The sequence below is a fragment of the Genypterus blacodes genome, unplaced genomic scaffold (genome assembly GCF_046128005.1).
Source record: "Genypterus blacodes isolate CSIRO-AG114 ecotype Tasmania unplaced genomic scaffold, CSIRO-AGI_Gbla_v1 ptg000055l_1, whole genome shotgun sequence".
In the NCBI taxonomy this organism is placed as follows: domain Eukaryota; kingdom Metazoa; phylum Chordata; class Actinopteri; order Ophidiiformes; family Ophidiidae; genus Genypterus; species Genypterus blacodes.
The window spans coordinates 5,185,755-5,206,130 of record NW_027466867.1 but is presented as its reverse complement, the minus strand read 5'-3'; the positions used below and the strand labels follow the sequence as shown (position 1 = coordinate 5,206,130).

At 42.6% G+C, this 20,376-nt stretch overlaps 1 protein-coding gene across 1 annotated transcript in view; it reads right to left on the bottom strand.

The window, feature by feature from the left end:
* Positions 1-13,661: 13,661 nt before the first annotated feature.
* The window catches only part of LOC143002171 (voltage-gated potassium channel KCNC1-like), a 33,145-nt gene continuing 26,430 nt past the window's right edge, over positions 13,662-20,376 (bottom strand). The window contains exon 5 of the mRNA XM_076152144.1: positions 13,662-18,808. The gene's annotated coding sequence lies outside the window, so the exon portion shown is untranslated. The remainder of the gene's footprint in view (positions 18,809-20,376) is intronic.

The window sequence follows — 20,376 nt, the reverse complement described above, 5'->3', positions numbered from 1 at the left end:
CGAATCTTGGTTTTAAGTCGAATCCTGCTTTCGCCACTAGGGGGCGGTGTCTCCATGTGAGAGCAGGTAATCAACAGGTGAAACCAGCGAACGAGAGAAAGCCGTGTGGTTGTTGTGTCGCTACCAGGTCGGTGTTGTGTTTACAGTTCATATATGTGCTTGATGTGCTACAAGATGTTACTGCACTCTACAAACAACAGGCAGGAAGTCAGGTGTTTATGTTCCTGCTGAAAGGTCAGAGCCGTTTAGCCTTCGTGGCGACGCACCGGTATTGAGCCATTACGGTGTGTGCGTGTTAAATCCATGCTACGGAGGGATACAGAAGTGTGTGTGTACGTTTGTATACGTGTGCCTGTGTACGCGTGCATGTGTGTGCGTGTATGCGTGTGCTGTTTTAAATGTTTGCTGTATTTCTCAAGCTGTGGTATTTGGATGCTGCGTTTGAAAATTTTAGAGCTCTAGCTCTTAAACTGACCAAGATACAGGCTTTTTAAAAACAAACGATTTGGTCCATGGTTACACTGTCGCTCTGGAAAACTGGACCAAAAACTAAATTTTTACTTTAATCTTACTGCTAATTTATTTGAAATATGTTCAATAAGTAAATATATAAATGACTTTTTGAGATGTGAACACGTAGTTGAGATCCAAACAAGACATTACCATATATGCTAAGTCGATTGAATAACTAAAAATATCCTGTTAAAGTCAAATATGAAGTAATTTAGGAAAATGGGACCAAACTTTTTTTTTTTTTTTTTGTGATGTCAGCTCCAAATCAAAGAGACAAAAGAAAAATTGAGGCTTCTACGGTTGGGTGGGCGGTGGCTCATTGATAAGGCACGCGTCTGGGAACCAGGCACACGCTCCGGTGCTGGTTCGCCTCCAACCTCGGTCCCTCACACTCCAGCTGGTAGCTGGAGAGTTGCCTGTTACCCTCCGGTCCAGAGCCAGTTACCTTCCTGTAACTGGGACTTGAACTCCCAACCTTGTGATCACCAACCATCAGCTTAACCCTCTGAGCTAAAGAAAAAAAAAATTTCCCACGTTTTTTCTGCCATCTATCTTTCTCAGTGAAACACTTAGTGAGTTTATTTAAAAGCACCTCCTCTTCCGCACCCTGCCTGCCTGTCTGTGTGTCAGTGCCTATGTGTTCCTATATGTTCTATCACAGTGCATCACTCGTTCTGGTGCCAGACACAAGAACTGTGCCTGCCACGCAGCCCGAGCGACACACTGTGTGTCCCTAACTCTACGTGATGTGTTCTACTATGAGTATCAGTCTCTCGCTATGTGTCTGTCACTCTCTCTGACAGACTGACTGAATGCAGTAGATTCCGTGCCTAGGTGGGCGCGGGGACCGGAAGGTAACAGGCTCTGGACCGGAGGGTAACAGGCAACTCTCCAGCTACCAGCTGGAGAGTGAGGGACCGAGGTTGGAGGCGAACCAGCACCGGAGCGTGTGCCTGGTTCCCAGACGCGTGCCTTATCAATGAGCCACCGCCCACCCAACCTTAGAAGGCTCAATTTTTTTCTTTTGTCTCTTTGATTTGGTGCTGACATCACAAAAAAAAAAAAAAAAAAGTTTGGTCCCATTTTCCTAAATGACTTAAACAGGATATTTTTAGTTATTCAATCGACTTAGCGTATAAGTCGATATGTGTTCACATCTCAAAAAGTCATTTATATATTTACTTATTGAACATATTTCAAATAAATTAGCAGTAAGATTAAAGTAAAGTAGTTAGTCTAAGTGTAATATAATATATATAATAACAAATACTTTACCTTATTTTCAAACGCAGCTTCTACAGGACACGAGGATCATCTTCCGTAAGTTTGGGGAAAATTTCGTTTGTGGTCCAGTTTTCCAGAGCGACAGTGTAACCATGGACCAAATCATTTGTTTTTAAAAAGCCCGTATCTTGGTCAGTTAAAGAGCTAGAGCTCTAAAATTTTCAAACGCAGCATCCAAACACCACAGCTTGAGAAATACAGCAGACATTTAAAACAGCACACGCATACACACACATGCACGCACAGACACACTTACACAGGCACACATACACACGTATAAAAACATTCACACAACAAACAGTCACTACTGCATACACACACACTACTGTACCCCTCCGTAGCATGGATTTAACAGGCACACACACACCGTAATGGCTCAATACCGGTGCGTCGCCACGAAGGCTAAACGGCTCTAACCTTTCAGCAGGAACGTAAACACCTGACTTCCTGCCTGTTGTTTGTAGAGTGCAGTAACATCTTGTAGCACATCAAGCACATATATGAACTATAAACACAACACCGACCTGGTAGCGACACAACAACCACACGGCTTCTCTCGTTCGCTGGTTTCACCTGCTGATTACCTGCTCTCACATGGAGACACCGCCCCCTAGTGGCGAAAGCAGGATTCGACCTAAAACCAAGACATCCTGACTGCTCTTACATTAGGCTCCTCCCATAAACAGGAGTGAAACCAAGATCACTGCGCCACAACTCAGCCAAGGAGGAGGTTCGACCTCAGCTTAGAGTTTGAAGTTCTACACCCAGTTACTCAGCTCAGCTGTGCTCTGGTGGCCTGCTGTTGTAGACACACAGCTGGTCGTTTTAGGCCGGAGAATCTAAAGAGTCTCAGAATAGTCTACTGCCTACAAGGACCTGAAGCAGCAGTTATGCCAGACTTTCACAAAGTCATGAATCAGAAGCATGAGCGTCTGGTACGACTGGACAGACTCTGTGGAGTCTACTGGCTACAAGGGCCTGCTGTGCACTACTACAGTCCAGCTACTCAAGTCAGAATAAATACAAATTATTTACATCAAAGTTTCCGAATAAACACATCCTCAACTTGTGATCAGCAACTTGTTTCTCTTTATCTGTTTTCTGAAGAGCTGCTGAGTGCAGTATTCTATTTTAACCACAAGAGGGCGACATATACACATCCAACTTCAAAGTTGACGTGGTTAAAATCGATATCATAATAACTATATATACATTGAAGAATCAAGATTGACAATATTGATTATTATTATTACGTCAATGAAATCTGAATAGAGGGTCGATAGATTCTGTGCCAGAAGCACACACGGGCCTAAATCTGAACTATTCCCAGTGGTTTGGACTTCTTAGACTGGACTTGGAATCGAGTGATGAGTTGACCTGAAAAGACTTCACACAATGTTTGATAAATGCAAACACAACGTCCAGAAATCTGTTGGTGAAACAGTTAATACAACACACACACACGCACACATTACGTACACTGCCAGCCAACATTAGCACAGAGCTACCTAAGTGGGGAGAGTTCATTAGAACTTTAAACACGCAAACAGACTTTTTAACTGTTCTTCTGCCTCAAATGCAGTGGCATCATGTAATAAACATGGCGCTGCATGTTGTGAGCACATATCTGTACTTATAAGCACAATGCCGACCTGATAACAGAGAAATAACGAGACGACAACAATAACATACCGTTTCACTCCTTCGCTTATTTCACCTGCTGCTCTCCTGGTCTCAAATGGCGACAGCGCCCCAACCGGTGAAACCAGGAATCGCCTTTGAACCAACACGAACTCAATTCAATACACAGGCTGAAATATGGTTCTTAAAAGTAAAACACGTAGTGTACATCAATGTATGTGGAGGTGCAGGGAGGAAGGTGCATTGAGGTGATCTAGTTTGTCTCCCTGAACTTACTGGAGGACACTCAGGACAAACATTACATTACATTACGATCATTTGGCTGACGCTTTTATCCAAAGCGACCTACATTACATTTACCACCCTTCGCAGAGGGGGGAGCAATTGAGGGTTCGGTGCCTTGCTCAGGGGCACCGAAGGCAGGGGCTCGAACCGGCAACCCTCAGGTTCCCAAGCGGAAGCTCTACCCACTGAGCTACTGCCTCCCACAAGCAGGATAGACTATTGCAAACCCTGACATGCAGGAGACACCTGGTTGTATTAAAAGATTTCTAGAGCTCCAGCTGGTCTAACCGGAGATTTGGGAGATGTCAGGCCTCGAAGTCGCAACCTTGTCGTGATCGCATATAAGAGACACTCACAACTCGGATGATACACTCACCAGTTGATGTCTTTATCTCTGTTGTTGTGTTCTTTGCTCTTGCGTTTGATGATTTTAAAGTCACCAATTGGTGCCACCCAGTGGCTACCCGGGGGAAAGCAGGCAAGGGATGAAACGTTCAACAATGAACATTGTGTTTTGTTTTTTGAAAATCGGACCAAAAATTGAATTTGCCCCAAACTTACAGAAAATGATCATTGTGTCTTGTAGATGCTGCGTTTTTTAAATTTGAGAGAACCTTGCGGCGAAGAGGGCAGTGGTGGAGGGAGAGAAGAAAAGCATTTTTGAGGTTTTATTAATTTATTTCCATCCATGTTTACATTTTGTCTGCATTTTGCTCTGAAACATGACACCGACTGCACTGTATGATGTCTGCGGGGAGAATGTCTTCTAAACGTTTTACATGGACAAAGAGTATGACACGGTTCAATGTTTCATAGAAAAACATTGAAAACGTGGTTCAAAATGAAAAAAGAGGTATTCAGTTAAGACCATTTGTAATAAACGCTATATTTTGAGTCTTGCTTTTCACTTTTGCAATCCTATGAATGTAACTTTTCATTCAATTTAATAGGTCAACACAGCTTTTGAATCTGTTGTGTACATTTAAAAAACGATTTCACTTGTTATGTTGTACACAAAACGCTGAAAGAGTGTATCTGTGTTTGAAGGAATTAAACATTTTGCTACAATGTTCATTGTTGAACGTTTCGTCCCTTGCCTGTCACTTCTGGCTGAAATGAGGATCTGCTGTGACCAGGTAGGAACCATAGTCACTGACGGTGTTCCCGACGGAATTTTACACGGATGCACGTTCCATACGTCCCCAAATTGTAAACAGACAAACATGTTGAGCAGTGTTGCCACTTTAGCGACTTTTTCGCTAAATCTGGCGACTTTTTTGAGACAAAAGCGACTAGCGTGTTATTGGAGACTTTTGGAGACTTCTGGTGTTTTGGAGACTCTGACGTATCGTTCCGCAGTTACTGCCCACCTTCTCTCCTCCAGCGTCCATTATAATGACATCCAACACGCCAATTGTGCAAATTAGGCGAGTGTGTCATATGGCGACTTTTAGGACAGTTTATAGCGACTTTCCTTACTGAGGAGTTTGCAGCAGTGGGCTTGTGGATTTATTCAACAGGAGAAAGGCGTGCAGTCCTTTGGTTGGACTTTTGAACAGTAAGCGTACAGAGGTATAATGTAGTCGCTGACCTCATGATTACATCAAGTGGTGATCCCATCGTTTACATTACTACACTCAAGTATTTTCAGTCTGTGTCTTTTGGGAGGACTTGACCTTTAACCATAGTCCCCGGGCATATCTCCCAAATCTCCACCTGGAGTTGTTTAAATCCTTTAATACAACCACATGTGTCAACTGCATGTCAATAGTCCATCCATGCTTGAACCTCTTGAACCTGGATGCCTCCAGCTGAGTGTCCTCCAGTAAGGTCAGGGAGACAAACTAGATCGCCTCACAGCACCTTCCTTCCTGATCCTCCACATACATTGATTTAATCATTACAATACATGCAAGATGAATGAGTCAAGAAGCAGATATGAGATGGGGAGATGGGTTGTGTGTATAAATGTGTGAGATCACAGATAACTAGTGAGCTACAAACTAGAATTGCATTGGCATTTTGTGATTTGAAATACTTGTTTTATGTTTAAAAAACACATTTCAGCCTGTGCATTAAATTCATATTGGTTCAAAGTCGATTCCTGCTTTCGCCAGTCGGGGGCGTTGTCGCCATTTCAGACCAGGAAATCAGCAGGTGAAACAAGCGAACGAGAGAACCCCATGTGATTGTTGTCTTGTTATTTCCCTGTTATCAGGTCGGTGCTGTGCTTATAAGCACCTTCTGCCTTCTCCTTCATCTTCAGCAAGACGGCTGGTGTGGCGCTGCTGAGGTCTCTGCTCCTTGGGGTGTGCGCTGCATGCCCTGCGGGGGGCAGATGTTGTTAACATCAAAGGTTATTTATGCTTTTCAAAAAAGCATTTTTTTATTATTATATATGTTACCTGTTATTTGTTTTTTACATTTGAGTCCACACATGTTATGCTTTGTGGCGCAAAAGATTCATCTCAGTGGTCAGTTTTTGAACACCACAATGTATTGAATAAATTCAAATACTGTGAATAAACACTTTTTGACTTTTTTGCTGATAAAGTTGCGAGTACACATTGGATTCTCGTTTATTATTATATTTAAATGTTCACGTAAACTGGCTTTAAAATGGACGCATATAATGCAAAGTTGTGATTGAATAAATCATTTGTTAATTTGAAACAAGCGTGTGTATTCTCACAAATCACCACAAGATGGCTCCTTTTCCTGGTGTAGAGAGAGAGAGAGTACTGCTAATATTTTTTGATAAAGTAGAACTTCAAACTCTAAACTGAGGTCGAACGTCCTCCTTGGCTGAGTTGTGGCGCAGTGATCTTGGTTTCACTCCTGTTTATGGGAGGAGCCTAATGTAGAGAAGTCAGGATGTCTTGGTTTTAAGTCGAATCTTGGTTTTAAGTCGAATCCTGCTTTCGCCACTAGGGGGCGGTGTCTCCATGTGAGAGCAGGTAATCAACAGGTGAAACCAGCGAACGAGAGAAAGCCGTGTGGTTGTTGTGTCGCTACCAGGTCGGTGTTGTGTTTACAGTTCATATATGTGCTTGATGTGCTACAAGATGTTACTGCACTCTACAAACAACAGGCAGGAAGTCAGGTGTTTATGTTCCTGCTGAAAGGTCAGAGCCGTTTAGCCTTCGTGGCGACGCACCGGTATTGAGCCATTACGGTGTGTGCGTGTTAAATCCATGCTACGGGGGGTACAGAAGTGTGTGTATGCGTGTATGTGTGCCTGTGTACGCGTGCATGTGTGTGCGTGTATGCGTGTGCTGTTTTAAATGTTTGCTGTATTTCTCAAGCTGTGGTATTTGGATGCTGCGTTTGAAAATTTTAGAGCTCTAGCTCTTAAACTGACCAAGATACGGGCTTTTTAAAAACAAACGATTTGGTCCATGGTTACACTGTCGCTCTGGAAAACTGGACCAAATACTAAATTTTTACTTTAATCTTACTGCTAATTTATTTGAAATATGTTCAATAAGTAAATATATAAATGACTTTTTGAGATGTGAACACGTAGTTGAGATCCAAACAAGACATTACCATATATGCTAAGTCGATTGAATAACTAAAAATATCCTGTTAAAGTCATATGTGAAGTAATTTAGGAAAATGGGACCAAACGTTTTTTTTTTTTTTTTTTGTGATGTCAGCTCCAAATCAAAGAGACAAAAGAAAAATTGAGGCTTCTACGGTTGGGTGGGCGGTGGCTCATTGATAAGGCACGCGTCTGGGAACCAGGCATACGCTCCGGTGCTGGTTCGCCTCCAACCTCGGTCCCTCACACTCCAGCTGGTAGCTGGAGAGTTGCCTGTTACCCTCCGGTCCAGAGCCAGTTACCTTCCTGTAACTGGGACTTGAACTCCCAACCTTGTGATCACCAACCATCAGCTTAACCCTCTGAGCTAAAGAAAAAAAAAATTTCCCATGTTTTTTCTGCCATCTATCTTTCTCAGTGAAACACTTAGTGAGTTTATTTAAAAGCACCTCCTCTTCCGCACCCTGCCTGCCTGTCTGTGTGTCAGTGCCTATGTGTTCCTATATGTTCTATCACAGTGCATCACTCGTTCTGGTGCCAGACACAAGAACTGTGCCTGCCACGCAGCCCGAGCGACACACTGTGTGTCCCTAACTCTACGTGATGTGTTCTACTATGAGTATCAGTCTCTCGCTATGTGTCTGTCACTCTCTCTGACAGACTGACTGAATGCAGTAGATTCCGTGCCTAGGTGGGCGCGGGGACCGGAAGGTAACAGGCTCTGGACCGGAGGGTAACAGGCAACTCTCCAGCTACCAGCTGGAGAGTGAGGGACCGAGGTTGGAGGCGAACCAGCACCGGAGCGTGTGCCTGGTTCCCAGACGCGTGCCTTATCAATGAGCCACCGCCCACCCAACCTTAGAAGCCTAAATTTTTTTCTTTTGTCTCTTTGATTTGGTGCTGACATCACAAAAAAAAAAAAAAAAAAAAAAGTTTGGTCCCATTTTCCTAAATGACTTAAACAGGATATTTTTAGTTATTCAATCGACTTAGCGTATAAGTCGATATGTGTTCACATCTCAAAAAGTCATTTATATATTTACTTATTGAACATATTTCAAATAAATTAGCAGTAAGATTAAAGTAAAGTAGTTAGTCTAAGTGTAATATAATATATATAATAACAAATACTTTACCTTATTTTCAAACGCAGCTTCTACAGGACACGAGGATCATCTTCCGTAAGTTTGGGGAAAATTTCGTTTTTGGTCCAGTTTTCCAGAGCGACAGTGTAACCATGGACCAAATCATTTGTTTTTAAAAAGCCCGTATCTTGGTCAGTTAAAGAGCTAGAGCTCTAAAATTTTCAAACGCAGCATCCAAACACCACAGCTTGAGAAATACAGCAAACATTTAAAACAGCACACGCATACACACACACACATATGCACGCACAGACACACTTACACAGGCACACGTGTGTGTATACACGTATAAAAACATTCACACAACAAACAGTCACTACTGCATACACACACACTACTGTACCCCTCCGTAGCATGGATTTAACAGGCACACACACACCGTAATGGCTCAATACCGATGCGTCGCCACGAAGGCTAAACGGCTCTAACCTTTCAGCGGGAACGTAAACACCTGACTTCCTGCCTGTTGTTTGTAGAGTGCAGTAACATCTTGTAGCACATCAAGCACATATATGAACTATAAACACAACACCGACCTGGTAGCGACACCAACCACACGGCTTCTCTCGTTCGCTGGTTTCACCTGCTGATTACCTGCTCTCACATGGAGACACCGCCCCCTAGTGGCGAAAGCAGGATTCGACCTAAAACCAAGACATCCTGACTGCTCTTACATTAGGCTCCTCCCATAAACAGGAGTGAAACCAAGATCACTGCGCCACAACTCAGCCAAGGAGGAGGTTCGACCTCAGCTTAGAGTTTGAAGTTCTACACCCAGTAACTCAGCTCAGCTGTGCTCTGGTGGCCTGCTGTTGTAGACACACAGCTGGTCGTTTTAGGCCGGAGAATCTAAAGAGTCTCAGAATAGTCTACTGCCTACAAGGACCTGAAGCAGCAGTTATGCCAGACATTCACAAAGTCATGAATCAGAAGCATGAGCGTCTGGTACGACTGGACAGACTCTGTGGAGTCTACTGGCTACAAGGGCCTGCTGTGCACTACTACAGTCCAGCTACTCAAGTCAGAATAAATACAAATTATTTACATCAAAGTTTCCGAATAAACACATCCTCAACTTGTGATCAGCAACTTGTTTCTCTTTATCTGTTTTCTGAAGAGCTGCTGAGTGCAGTATTCTATTTTAACCACAAGAGGGCGACATATACACATCCAACTTCAAAGTTGACGTGGTTAAAATCGATATCATAATAACTATATATACATGGAAGAATCAAGATTGACAATATTGATTATTATTATTAAGAATAATAATTATTTCTTATCCACACATCATTCAACGTCAATGAAATCTGAATAGAGGGTCGATAGATTCTGTGCCAGAAGCACACACGGGCCTAAATCTGAACTATTCCCAGTGGTTTGGACTTCTTAGACTGGACTTGGAATCGAGTGATGAGTTGACCTGAAAAGACTTCACACAATGTTTGATAAATGCAAACACAACGTCCAGAAATCTGTTGGTGAAACAGTTAATACAACACACACACGCACACATTACGTACACTGCTAGCCAACATTAGCACCGAGCTACCTAAGTGGGGAGAGTTCATTAGAACTTTAAACACGCAAACAGACTTTTAAACTGTTCTTCTGACTCAAATGCAGTGGCATCATGTAGTAAACATGGCGCTGCATGTTGTGAGCACATATCTGTACTTAAGCACAATGCCGACCTGATAAGAGAAATAACGAGACGACAACAATAACATACCGTTTCACTCCTTCGCTTATTTCACCTGCTGCTCTCCTGGTCTCAAATGGCGACAGCGCCCCAACCGGTGAAACCAGGAATCGCCTTTGAACCAACACGAACTCAATTCAATAAACAGGCTGAAATATGGTTCTTAAAAGTAAAACACGTAGTGTACATCAATGTATGTGGAGGTGCAGGGAGGAAGGTGCATTGAGGTGATCTAGTTTGTCTCCCTGAACTTACTGGAGGACACTCAGTTGACAGTTGAAGAGGTTCAAGCAGGATAGACTATTGCAAACCCTGACATGCAGGAGACACGTGGTTGTATTAAAAGATTTCTAGAGCTCCAGCTGGTCTTCCTGGAGATTTGGGAGAGGTCAGGCCTCGAACTCACAACCTTGTCGTAATTGCATAAAAGAGACACTCACAACTGTGATGATACACTCACCAGTTGATGTCTTTATCTATGTTGTTGTGTTCTTTGCTGTTGCTTTTGATGATTTTAAAGTCATCAATTGGTGCCACCCAGTGGCTACCCGGGGGAAAGCAGGCAAGGGATGAAACGTTCAACAATGAACATTGTAGCAAAATGTTTAATTCCTTCAAACAAAGATACACTCTTTCAGCATTTTGTGTACAACATAACAAGTGAAATCGTTTATGTACACAACAGATTCAAAAGCTGTGTTGACTTATTAAATTGAATGAAAAGTTACCTTCATAGGATTGCAAACGTGAAAAGCAAGACTTTAAATATAGCGTTTATTACAAATGGTCTTAACTGAATACCTCTTTTTTAATTTTGAACCACGTTTTCATTTTGAAACACTGTGTACAGGCGGTGCACCAGCATGTGAGCGTGGCATTTTAAGGTTCAAATTAGGTGAAGCAGATGTTGAAAATCTGAAAGATGATCTGCCTTAAAATTGACAGCACATCATTCTTTGTCTGTTGTTTGCGGTTTACAGAATGGCCACAAGGGGGAACTAAAGCCTCAATAAAAGACAACTCGACACTATGAGCCAAGTGCGAACTGAGCCAGGAGTAGTTTCACGACACAAACTTGGTACAAAGGGAGAGGGGAATATTAAATTATGTAATACTAACACATAAAAACTAATGATCAATTAATACCAATAAAACCTATTACTTGTACTCTTTCAATCAGCTTTGAGTCTGTGTGTACCTCCTCTCCTTGTTTTTCAAAAAGCCCATATCTTGGCGAATTTAAGAGCTAGAGCTCTGAAATTGAAAAACAGAGCATCTACAGGGCACGAGGAGGCCCTGTGTCTGCCCCCCTTCGGGGAGCTGCCACAAGGGGGGGGGGGGAGTGCGCTGTATGTTGCACCTCTATGTCTGCCCCCCTAGGGGGGCTGAGCCAGTCAAACGAAGCGAGTTGGGGGACCGAGGTCGGCCATGGCAGCTCAGCTGATGTTCTCAGCAGGGCTATTGGCTACAGGTGGTTGGCTGTGGTAGACGACCTGTTGGATACCCAGTACGCTGTCGTAGCCAAGGTGTCAGTAAAATGTTGGCTCTGTGAGCTGACCATTTTGCTGACACCTCCAAAGAGAGATATGTCTCTATCTCTTTAACAAGTCCATGTCAGTAGGCAACATACACCTTTGCAGGCACAGGCTATGTGTTACAGTCATTGTTAGCATACAATGCTCAGAGCAATACTTTTAATAAAATAGATGTAAATTGACTGCCAAATTAGTCAGCCCCCAATAGCTATGGTAGCCAACTGGGTGTCTGCCCAGATGGCCGCCAGTAGCTTTGGAGTCCAACTTGGTCAATACCTAGTTGGGCCCCAATAGCTTTGGGGAGCAACTTGGTCAATACCTAGTTGGCCCCCCAACAGCAAACCCGGTGTACCACGCAGCCCTGCTGAGAACATCCGCTGAGCCGCCATAGGACATGGCTGCGTAGGGCATGAAATGCCCTACGCAGCCATGTCTGCGTAGGGCATACGTAGACATGGCTGCGTAGGGCATCCTCGTGCCCTGTAGATGCTCTGTTTTTCAATTTCAGAGCTCTAGCTCTTAAATTCGCCAAGATATGGGCTTTTTGAAAAACAAGGAGAGGAGGTACACACAGACTCAAAGCTGATTGACAGAGTACAAGTAATAGGTTTTATTGGTATTAATTGATCATTAGTTTTTATGTGTTAGTATTACATAATTTAATATTCCCCATGTCTGCGTAGGGCATACACTCTTTCAGCATTTTGTGTACAACATAACAACACACACACCGTGCCCATCTCATATCTGCTTCTTGACTCATTCGTCTTGCATGTATTGTAATGATTAAATCAATGTATGTGGAGGATCAGGAAGGAAGGTGCTGTGAGGCGATCTAGTTTGTCTCCCTGACCTTACTGGAGGACACTCAGCTGGAGGCATCCAGGTTCAAGAGGTTCAAGCAGGACTATTGACATGCAGTTGACACATGTGGTTGTATTAAAGGATTTAAACAACTCCAGGTGGTCTAACTGGAGATTTGGGAGATATGCCCAGGGACTATGGTTAAAGGTCAGGTCCTCCCAAAAGACACAGACTGGAAATACTTTAATGTAGTAATGTAAACCGTGGGATCATCACTTGATGTAATCATGAGATCAGCGACTACATTATACCTCTGTACTCTTTCTGTTCAAAAGTCCAACCAAATGACTACACGCCTTTCTCCTGTTCAATAAATCCACAAGCCCACTGCTGCTAACTCCTCAGTAAGGAAAGTCGCTATAAGCTGTCCTAAAAGTCGCCTAATGACACACTCACCTAATTTGCACAATTGTCGGGTTGGGTGTAATTGTAATGAACGCTGGAGGAGAGAAGGTGGACAGTTACTGCCGAACGATACTTCAGAGTCTCCAGAACACCAGAAAAAATCGCTAAATTTGTCGCTAGTCGCTTTTGACTAAAAAAAAAGTCGCAAAGAGGATTTTGAAAGCCACCAGATTTAGCGAGAAAGACGCTAAAGTGGCAACACTGCTCAAAACGTTTGTCTATGTACAATTTCGGTACGTATGGAACTTGCACCCGTGTAAAATTCCGTCGGGAACACCGTCAGTGACTATGGTTCCTACCTGGTCACAGCAGCACCTCATTGACGCCGTAAGTGATATCACAGTTTTCGTTTTAAAAATAAAAATAGTAGTACTCCTCTCTCGTAAAGATTTAACATACATATTTAATAACAGCGGTGTCAGGTTTTACAGACATTAGGGGTCAGTTGCACTTATGATATTGAACACCAGGGGGAGAGCTTGTGTGTTATCTCATCGCTCTTGTATATCACGACACAGTTACAGCTAACCTCAGAATTTATAGATTACCATTATTTGACAGATCCTTATTTAAGAAGCTCAGGATGACTCACTGGCAAAAATTTACTGTCAATGATTGTATGTAATGTGTCAATCACGATGCCAGAATGCAGGAAAGTGTAAGTGTGATAGCACAGAATGCACAGCATGCACAGAAACACACATTTGTGTCAGCTTAAACATCTAAAACAAACTGGCACACCATTGATGTTACTTTTTCATTTATTTTAAGTTCAGTTCAATGAATTTAAGCAATTTTAATGTCTCTGAAAAAAGCATCTCATGACTGTTAATCAGTTAATTCATTCAAGCTGCTATGGAGAAGGTTCACATTAAATTCGCATTGACATTCATACATTTTAAGTCTCAATAGTAGAAATATGTTTCAGTTATGACACTTTATTGATATGTTTCTATTTTTTCTTCAAAATATAAAAAGATAGATCATGAACATTCCATTGAAATATACTTTATACAGTTCTTAATGAGTTGTTCTTTGTGTTCCAACATTTCAAAAATAAAATCCGGCTAATTCATAGTTCAGATACTCCAGTGACCACCTCGCCTCCTCATTCACTCTCCTACTAAGACCGCAGTACAATGAGCTAAAGATAGTACCTAAGTCTGTTTTATAGAATGTGATGGCGTGTGAAATGAACATACATCTTTTGTCTTTGGAATGCTTATATGAATGCATGATGTTGGATTGTAACATTAGATGTATGTGTTTTGGCATGACTTCCGGACGGATAGATATGCATTTTCTAATTAAAATAAGATACAAAATATAGTAAAATAATCTATCCACTGTGGTAATATTTCCACTAAAACAACTCTCATCACTTCATAAGTGAAACCTTTTTTTTCTTGTTAACAACATGATTGCTAAGTTAGTCTATAGAAAGCCATAAAGCCACTATACATGTGTTGCAATCATCTAGATCTGACGACCAAATGTGTGTCTCAGCGGGCATACAGTAAGTGTCGATCAGTGGCATTCGCGGTGCAGATTGCATACAGTGTTTCTCAAAATGTAAAAATAAAAAATGGAAATTAATTCATGAGTTAGATTTCAACAACAACTGTAAGTAAAACAAGATATGATGGGAGTGACACCATGTCATGTAACACCATCCAAACATATGAAGATGATGTCATAATATTTGTAACACATGGTTTGTAAGAGTTAACAACTTATCATATGAAGCATTTTGTTCTTTTGGTTATGTTTCTTTTATGCAGCAAATATTAGTAACATTTTCACAACAGCTTGGAAACGTGTTGAAAAATAAAACAGACTTAGCACTGTTGACATTGTTACTCATCTTGTTCAACGTGACTAAATCAAATGGCAGTAGTACGCAATATAAAAGGAAGGACATCTTTGTCAGGCCTGACATGAGCAAAGCACTTCACAATGTAAAGAACAAGGAAAAATTAAACTTAACCATGAGTGAACGGGGACAGAACTTTAATTGACAGTACTTTGCCGTAGAATGCACAAACTGCTGAAGGGTGGGGGAACACAGATTGTGTTTTTGCAAGTGTGCATGCTGTTGCTAGAAGTTAACCTCAGAAATACCATCTCAATTTCGAGCCACTTAATGCCGTTTTCAAAACAGGAACTGAAATCAGACTCTTAAAGGGGGAACAAAGAAACACGTCAATCCCACGGACGTTTGCAAGTAGACAAAGTTCAACACCCTGTAACACTGTAAAGGCTCAGGAAAATTCTCTAATAGCCTCTGTGGTAAACATCGGCTTGTGAGTCTTGTGTACTGCTGAGCCTCTAGTTGCGGCTTACTATGGGGACGGACAGAGGACCAGTCAGCTGCCTGAGCTGAGCCCTGGACCAGCAGGGCCTGAATCACCCATGGAAAACCAACAAAGGACGAGACGCTTGACAAGCACTCGACGGTGAGACGTTACTGACATTTCTACATCAATCTCCCCCCCCCCCTTGGTGGACACTGGTATCTCCCATCCTCGGTTTTCTCTCTAAAACTACTTCGACTGACATCATCTTGGAAGCTCTGGGTCTCTTTGATTGGTGCATACGTGACTGCGGCGTGCGTTGCGATGAGCTGCCGTAGCTGCGTGACATGCTTTGTCTGAACGGGTAAAAGAAAGAACTGACTGCCTCTGACAACGAAAACGAGCTACCTCTTCGGGCGGGCGCGAGCAGCAGTCGGACGCCTCTTGGGGGGACGACGTCGTCGGCTGTACGACGCGGCACAGTGTTCATTGTTATCAAGACTGGATTTGCGACAGGACTATGAAAGGAGGCTAAGGGGATATATGTGGAGACTCTGGTTGTCTTAATGCATGCGTTTTTTACATGAGGTGTTCACATTATCATCGCCTATATACTAAGATTTATTATGTAAGAAAGGAAATAGCTAAACACCGACATCTACACACCTGAGTCCTCCGAATCTCATGCAAACCTTGGAAATTGGCAGTTGATCCCCATGCAAACCTGAAATCTCTCGTCAAATCTCCAGTGATACAAACTACCAAATTCCAGGCAAACATGTGCCCGCCTGCCATTGGGGGGGCGCCTTAAACCCCCCCGAACACCAAAGACAATCTCAAGGATCTCGGCCCTCCCTGCTACGGTCGCGTGACAACTCTCTTTATTATTGCCAAAGGAAAAAAAGCTAACCATGTGCATTAATCAAGCAGTCAAATGGAGAGCTGTCGTTTTAATGCTGCTGCTGCTGCTGCTGCTGCTGCTACGGTGGCTGTGCAAATGACTCAAGGAGGAAAAACGCAGGGGAGCTTGCGAGCGACACAGAAGAGAAACACCCTTTTTTTTTTGGCAACAAATGCGCCGGTTCGATGAGTGGAGTGATGGAGTTGGGAAAGTGAGGAAATGCGTGGCTGGATGGGTTTTCAGTGGAAGCGATGGCAGCTCTCTAACACAGTGGGAATGGCGGATGCAGGGCAGTAGTAGCAGAGAGATTTCATCAAACAAAACATAGTTCAGGGTGTACTTTGCAAACATACATGTTTCAATATTCACATTTTTTTAACTTTTCAAAACAAAATATAGCTCTTCTCTTTCATTATAATCTTTTTTTTAAACATTAATTGCATATAACTTTTTTTAATTCATTTTATTTATACTTTTTTTTGTATCTCTAGCACCCTTCAGCTGAGGGCTTGCAGAAAAGACAGTCATGCAAAGTAGTCATGCTGGTAAACAAAGTTACAAAAATGCATTACTTTTTTTCATTTCGTTTATCTCAGCGTCCATCCCTTCCTTGCTGTTGTCCCTGTGTCTTTTTTAATTTTTTTATTGGCACGAGTCCATCATCGCTCCTCTTTTTTCCCCACCGTTTTCCCGGTGCTTTTGTCGGGGGGGGGGGGGGGGGGGGGGGGGGGAATGCTTTTTCGCCCGCCTCTCACCATGAAAACACTCCTTTCCCATCTTTTCCCCCGGGTACTTTGAATCCATTTCATGCCGCTGAATTCATTCCCTATTCACATTTGCATCTACTCCCCCCCCGCCCCCCCTTCTTTCATTCTTTAACTCTCCCTGCTTACAAACTTCCTCTGAAAGCCATGGATCGTTGATTTGATTATCAAAATATAGATTTGTTCTCTTTGTACACTTCCACCCTCGCTCTACACGTATCTTGGGTCCATTTTCCTTTTTTTTTCCTACCCCCTTTTGCCGAGTTGGGCCCTCGCGACCCCCCACATCCAACCCCGCGGCTCAGAAGTCGTCGGCAGCAAGTGGGACAAGAGAGCGATTGGGCAGTATTCAACTGGGAAGGATACTTGTGCCTAACTGGCAGTGTTGGCCTTTGTGTTGGGGGAACGTTTATTCCGATTGGTCCCTTTCAGCTTATGAATACTTTAATGTAATGTAATAAGGGTTCTCGTGGTAGTTGTGTTTACACATATATATATATATATATATATATATATATATATATATATATATATATATATATATATATAGGTAGGTAGGCCCCTGTCTCTCATTAATGAGGAAGAGTCTCCGTGATCTCTAGGACTTTTGTCTCGTTCAGTCTGTGCGACGACTGAGTGTTGTGTCAGTCAGACGTGGGTAAGACAGTTGTACTTCACTTCTGTGCATAAGGGCGTGCTAGTGGCAGTTAAGGGACTACTTAGTCGCTTATAGGAATGACTAACACGTTTTACCAAACAGACAGTGTGAAGCATCAGGGCAAGTATAAACGTTTACACCCTAAGTGGAATGTTGGTCCTAAGTCTGTAACTTACAGGAGGTCATTCAGCAACAACACATGCTACCAGACCTTTCGTTTTTTCCCCCGGCGTGGATGTTCGGGGAGCGACCCTGTCTGTACATGAGAGATAAAGATAGAGCGAGTCATTCGAATGTTCAATGTCGTACAAGAAAGTGTTTGGGTCGATGCTACATGTGCTTGACTTTTGATTATCTCAGTGTTGGTGGGCAAGGGCAGTATGTGTGTGTGTGTGTAAGTGTAAGTGTGTTTCAGTTCGATGGAAGTGGATGGAAGACATAGGTTCAGTGGCAAACGCTCCAAATACGCAAGTTCTGAACTTGAGTAATGGGTCTTGTTTTTTTGAAGTTTGACGCTGTAGATCCGTGATTGGTTTATCGTGCACACTTTGTCGTTAGTGCATTTTTGCGGAATGTGAACGTTTTTCGTGAGCGAGACAGAGACGATCCTTTGTCTCTCATGTACTCTGTGTTTTCTTCTTCTCAACGGGAAAGGAATCCAAGAGAAGAAATGACATCTAAAAGATCCCTTGAATGCATAAATTCCTCGCTCATCAGAAATGGCCGATGGGTTGGATCGAGTTGTTTCCCAGCCAACAAATGCTACAATATGTTAGCGGAGATGCTACATTGTTCATTGAGTCCTCCGTGGAGACAAGTGCGCGTCGGAATCTTGCTAGGTTGCTCAGTTGACTAGCACTGTGTTGGCGGTGCTGAGTTGAGTCGCCATGCGTGGGCGGCAAATACGTTGTCAAAAAAGTGATGTCATCTGGAATGTGTAATCAGGAGTCCTTTTTGCTCCCATTGTGTCAGTGCAATGCTCAGTCAGTTTTGCAGGAGAAAAAAAAGACGAAGAAAACAAAAAAGTGGGCGGAGTTCAAGAGGCTGCTTTGGTAACAACGTGAGGAGCAGACCACGTGATTTATTGATTTTTTTTAAAAACATATTTGTGATTAACCTCTGGTCTCTCACTCTCCCATGTGTCACCTCAAAGATCTCCTTTAATCTGTCCCATCCGTGTCGCACGTGTCGCTCACGTGGCTCCCGCCGCAAATTTGTGATTACCAGTAACCGACTCCTCTTTAGAGAGAAGGCGAACACTAGAAACTTAACACTGTGAAGACAAGAACAGAAAGCCATTAATATTCAGTTTACATCGCAGGACATTCATTGATAGAAGAAAACATGTTTATATATTTACAATTATAAATGCATCTAATCTTGGATTATAAGCAGTAAGCGTTTGTGTATGTATTGGTTTATAGCAGCGATTAACTCATATAAACCAATTGATTTTTGTCATATTTGGACTTTGCCAATTACACAAATTCACACAAACTGTTTTAGAATGTTTCACTGTAACAAACACACAATCAATAAGTAATCAGGGAGGGATTATCATTACCTGTACACTGCTGGTTAACTGTGCATGTAAGAATGAAATGCAACAACAAGTCTAACACAGCTACAAAAACAGTGTAACCCCAACACGCACACACAAACACACAACATTCACATATGAAACAACTTTCAAACAGAGTGAATGAAACAAAACTGCCAGCCAACTGACCAGCACCAAAGTCTTTCCCATATCTACATCAGAGTCAGTGGTTAGGTGTGTGTGTGTGTGAGTGTGTGTATGTGTGCAAACAGTTTGGATGATGAATGTTTTAAACAGATGGACAGACATTAACATACTTCATCATTACACAGTACATAGTTAAGCGCTGAGCTGAGACCACCTCAGGAGCGTCACTCACTCACTCACACACACACATACAGACACACACCCGCACAAGCACCAAGCAATTAAAGAAAATGTTTGCCAGCAACAACAGGTGGGAAAGTTTCTCAAATCCTCTGCCTGTGGTTGATGGCGAACGATTCCAGGCGTCACGTGCGGCTCCGTCATGCATTATTCACGAGCGGGTTAAACACTTCTGCTGTGGTTTCGTCAGCGTGGGGGTGGAATGTGCATCATCATCATCATCATACATCCCACAGTTCAAACATTCCCACCGCTTTAGCTCTTCCCATCTGCTCTTCATATTTCATCTCTCCTCTTCTTGTCTTTATTTTGTTCTAAAGTACTTGAGGCTCTATTTTCATTATTACAAAACAACAACAACAACAACAGAACGTGGAAACACATCAGTGGTATAACAGCTGAAGTAGAGGTCCCTTACAACCAGCAGACTGAAGGGTGGGGCAGGGATCCAACGCCATCTTCTGTTCACATCCCAAAGCACAACCTGAATCATTCACACATACACACACGAGGTCTGATAGCTGTTTCATCTGTGTGTGTGCGTGCGTGTGTGTTAGGATAGTTTGCTTTACAGTCCAGAACACATTTGCTTTTCAAAGTAAAAGCGCACAGTGATACACACAGAGGCTCAACTGTTATCAATCCTGCTACAGATGATTGCACAAGAACCTTGTGGGGTAATTCATAAAACATGCAATCACGCAAATATCAACACTATAGAATGTATACTGACTGTATACTGACACACCATTGGTTGAAATTGGCCTATGTTTTCATCAATTACCCCCAAGGTTTTCATACAAACCTGAAATGTACTGCACATCTGCTATTAATATGCTTCTGTGATTCATTAATCCAAATATCAGAGAGACTAAGGCAAAAGTCACAACATTTTTTCCTCAAGGATGCACGTG